Below are 5,000 nucleotides of genomic sequence, written 5' to 3' on the forward strand. Positions count from 1 at the left end.
TCATGCCTGTTCGGATATTTTTTGGTGCCTCTCTCGGTCTATGTCTCTGTCTGTCTTTCTGTCTGTCTTTCTCTGTCTGTCTGTCTGTCTGTCTCTCTCTCTCTCTCTGACATCATTTTTCATCCAAGTTTTCTCTTTTCTTCTCTTCCCAATCTTCTCAGCTTCCCTCCCCCCCCCTCTCTCTCTCTCTCTCTCTCTCTCTCTCTCTCACACACACACACACACACACAAAACTTGCTTGCTGTTATACCCACATCAACTTCAGGATTTCAGACCGAGGACCGTTTATTTTCCTCCTCTGGCCACTTCAAGACCCTTAATTCAGCTTATTCTTGAGTCCTCGTAGTGAAGGGATTAGAAATATTCCTTCTAAGTAGTATTAATCCTTTCATTTCGATTATGTATTTATTTTATTTTATTTAAGTTTCTTGAAGGTGTTTTAATTAAGATTTTTTTGGGGCCTCTCTTAGTGAAAAGGTTAATGAGGGCTATGTGTGTCCCCTCCCTGTTTGAAAAGTCGTCATTATCATCACCGTCATCATCGTCGTCATCATCATCATCATCATAATCATCGTGATCTTCATCGTTATCACCATCATCCTCATCGTCATCACCACCACCATCATCATCATCATCATCATCATCATCATCATCATCATTATTATCACCGACATCATAGTCATCGTCATCTTCTTCGTTATCACCATCGTCATCATCATCGTCATCATCATCATCATCATCATCATCATCATTACTACCACAATCATAATCATCGTCATTTTCATAGCTATCATCATCATCATCATTAAATCATCATCATCATCATCATCATCATCTGGAAGTAAAATGAATAAAAAGAAAAACACATAATTAAAGCAAATAGTTTAACTGTTCTAGACTAAGCTAATTCAAATCATTTGCATTTTTTCACACAAAAAATATTTCAAACTGGACCAATTTCACACGTTTTTCACATTTTTAAAAGTTACTCCAGAAAAGTATATTTCATACATATTTTTTCACATTTTTAGATATCTATTTCAATCTCACGTACTTTAAATTTAAAAGTTTATAATTATTTGACATATTCCTACCTTTCTGTTTTATATTTACTCTCCCAGGCCAGGTTAATTGTCCACATTTGTGTTTTTTACGTACTTTCTTCTTTCTTTTTCTTTCTCAAATTCTGTCTTTCATGATTCAAGACTCGGTTAATTCTAAATCTTTTCGCTGTTCTTCCAAAATTTTTCATTCTTCCTCTCATTTTAAATATTCCAGACAAGGCCGAACCTGGATATTTGTATTTTCTCTCTCTCTCTCTCTCTCTCTCTCTCTCTCATTCATATCAGGCTAATAACAAAAAAGGTATGTTTTTCGCATCTTTTTCTTTTGTCATACACTTTGACACATGAACAGACGAGTGGGTAATTTTTCAGTGCCTGTCTCTTGTGTTTGTGTTTCTCTGGGAACTTTTACGTCATCAGTCCTCAGGGAAAGGACATTTGACAAGTTTCATGCCTATTTGGATTTTTTTTGGTGCCTCTCTCGGTCTGTCTGTCTGTCTGTCTGTCTCTTTCTTTCTTTCTCTCTCTCTCTCTCTCTCTGACATTTTTCATCCAAGTTTTCTCCTTTCTTCTCTTCCCAATCTTCTCGCCTCCCCCCCCCTCTCTCTCTCTCTCTCTCCATAGGTCAAGGCTGTGTGTGAGCGAGAGAGTGAGAGAAACTGTGGCCTTTCGTGAGGGCGAGAGAATAACCTTAGAGTCTTCAATGCTGCAAGACCCTCCTAATGCCATCAATCGGTGAGAGAGAGAGAGAGAGAGAGAGAGAGAGAGAGAGAGAGAGAGAGAGAGAGAGAGAGAGAGAAGGGTGGAGAAAAAAAGTGGAGCAGGTGGAGATTTGGAGGAGGAGGAGGAGGAGGAGGAGGAGGAGGAGAGGAGAGGAGGGGAGGGGGGGAAGGGATGGAAGGGTGTGGTGGGGTGGAATTCCCTGGCTGTCACCTCCAGAGCACAGCTGAGAGAGAGAGGGGAGGGGAGGGGAAGAGGGGGGGCAGGGGGAGGGAAGGAGGGGGAGCAGGGGGGAGAGGGGGAAGGGAGAGGGGAGGGAAGGAGGGGGAGCAGGGGGAGGGAAGGAGGGGGAGCAGGGGGGAGAGGGGGAAGGGAGAGGGGAGGAGATTGGATGGGGGTATTTTCTAAGAGAGGGGAGGGGGAAGGGGGAGCAGGGGGAGAGGGGGAAGGGCAGGGATTTGGGAAAGGGAGAGGAGAGGGGGTTGGATGGGGGGTATGGGGTAAGGGGAGGGGTAAATAAGACCCCACCCCATCCCCACACCCCTGCACTGGCTCACACCCCTTCCCTGCACGTCTCTGCTTCCCAAACTCCATGACATGCCCTGTGTATCCCATTTAACAATATTCTGCAATTGGTTAATTAATATTATAGCTATTTTCTCATTTACTCTTATCTATCTATCTATCTATCTATGTACCCATCTATCTGTCTGTCTGTCTGTCTGTCTGTCTATCCATCTATCTATCTAACCGTGTGTGTGTGTGTGTGTGTGTGTGTGTGAGAGAGAGAGAGAGAGAGAGAGGGAGAGAGAGAGAGAGAGAGAGAATGTATGTTTTTCGAATAATAGAAACCTAACTGAATATGACCTATAGAGTTGAGTTAACCTAGTGGCGATCCAGGCCCGGGGTGGGGTGGGTCGCTAGGGGAGGGGGAGCGCCGGGGGTGGGGGGGAGTGCTTAGGGAGGGGGGAGAGTGAGGGATGTGAATTGTTAAAGCATGCCGGGGTCGCTGTTACGAGAAGGGGTGGAGAGTTAGAGGGGGAGAGGGTGGAGAGAGAGGGAGGAGAGGGGGAAGGGGATGGAGAATGAGAGAGGGAAGGAAGGTGGAGAATGAGAGGGAAGGAGAGGGTGAGAGTCAGAAAGGGAAGGAGGGTGAAGAGTGTGAGGGGGAGGGGTTGGTGAGTGAGGGGGAGGGGTTGGTGAGTGAGGGGGAGGGGTTGGTGAGTGAGAGAGAGATGGGGAGGTGGAGAATGGGAGGAAGGGAAGGGAGTGGTTACCCTACCCCCATCATCCACATCACTTACCCCATTCAGACCTCACCCCAACACTAAGTACAATATCCTTGTCCCGTACCGCACCACACTACCACACCACACCACACCACACCACACACAACACAGAACACACCACAATTCACACACTCCCTACAACCCACCTTCCTTTCACCCTCACCCCTGTCTTTTTTTTCAGTACAACTCCAAATGCCACACAAAAGCTTTTCGTAATTTTAACCCACAAGTTGCACAGTCAGACTCGTCAGTAAAAGCAAAAATACCTCACAAAAACGCCTGGATGAACCAATTAATCTGGTTATGTAACTGGAAAGCCAGAACGCTCTTTTTCTCCGTATATAAAACGTAATGTTATCAAACGTAACTAGAGTGTGGCATGAAAAGCGGGAGAAATATTGAAAAGTAAATAAAAACAAGAGGAAGCAATGGGAAATAAACTCTGGCTATTAAATTCTACAAGATCTCTCCCTTGTTATATAAAGTCATGAGTTGATGGGGAAAAAATAATCAAAAAGAAGAAAATAACAATGAGAAAAAGCCAGATAGGAAGCGGAAATCAATGGAGAATGAAAAAAAAAATGGGTATACGGTATTAAACTTGTGCGAGCATTTATTGAGAGAGAAGCCAGAGGGACCAACGCCAGTCTGGATATTTTTGACTGAATAAAAAATGGCTTGAGTTGGTTTTGTAACGGAGGAGAGGGGAGAAGCGAGGAGGGGAAAGGGAGAAGGAGGAGAGGAAAGGGAGAGAGAGGGGAGGAAGAGGGATGGAAGGGAGAAGGAAAAAAGGGAAGGGAGATATAGGACAAAGAATTATAAGGGAGAGGCAGTAAGGAAAGATGATAGGTGAGGGGGAAGAGTAAAGGATAGGAGGAAGGGGGTGGAGAGGAGAAGGGGAGAGGGTGGAGGGGAGAAGAGAAGGGGTAGAGGGAAAGAAGGGAAACGGGGAGAGAGGAGGGAAGGGAGAGAAAGAACGATTAACGAGGGGACTCAAGAGGTGATGGAAGATGAGGGAAGAGAGAAAGGGGATAGAAGAAGAATGAATAAGAGATAAGGAGTGAGGGAGGGGAAGGAGGAAAAGGGGCAGGTAGAGGAGAAAGGATAGAGGAGGGGAGGGAAGGTGAGAGAAAAGAGAGTGAGAGGAATGAAGAGGGGAGCGGGCGAAAAGAACAGGAGGTGGGTGGTGGAGAGAAAGGAGGGGAGAGGAGAGTGAGGAGAAGGGATGGGGAGGAAAGTGGTGAAAGGCAGCGAGAGGGGAGAGGAGGAGTAGTGGAGAGAGAGGAAAAAGTAGTGAGAGAAGAGGAGGGGGAGGCGTGGGTAGGGGAGAAAAATGAAAGGGTAAGGAGGGGAAAGAAGAAAGGGGTGAAGGCAGGGGAGTAAGGGAAGGGGAGGGGAGGAAAGGGGAATAATAGAAGGGAAGAATGGGGACGGAGCATGGGTAAGGAGGGAGAGATGAAGGAAGGGGTGTAAGGGAAGGGAATGGTAAAGAAGAGGAGGAAAGGACGGAAGAGAGAGGGGTGGGGGGATACAGATGGAGATGGAGGAGGAGAGAGAGGGAGAGGGGGGAGTGGGGAGGGAGGGTGGAGTGGGGAGGGAGAGGGGTCACCTATGCTTGTACAGGAATACGTTGATTTCTATACAAGGTTTTTACTGCAGGGGCGGAGGGGCCTGTATTTTTGTGTGCCTGAGGATTGTGTGTGTGTGTGTGTGTGTGTGTGTGTGTGTGTGTGTGTGTGTGTGTGTGTGGTGCATTTCCAAAAATCTTTACGTATTGAAGCGTGTGTGTGCATGTATGTAAAGGAATATGAGTGTGTGTGTGTGTGTGTGTGTGTGTGTGTGTGTGTGTGTGTGTGTTTGTGTGTGTGTGTACAAGACTATATATCAAAACCTAAACATGTATTAAAGCGTGTGCGTGTTTGTGTGG

The sequence above is a fragment of the Coenobita brevimanus genome, chromosome 54, assembly GCF_032717465.1.
Source record: "Coenobita brevimanus isolate Jiangsu-jjx chromosome 54, ASM3271746v2, whole genome shotgun sequence".
NCBI lineage: Eukaryota > Metazoa > Arthropoda > Malacostraca > Decapoda > Coenobitidae > Coenobita > Coenobita brevimanus.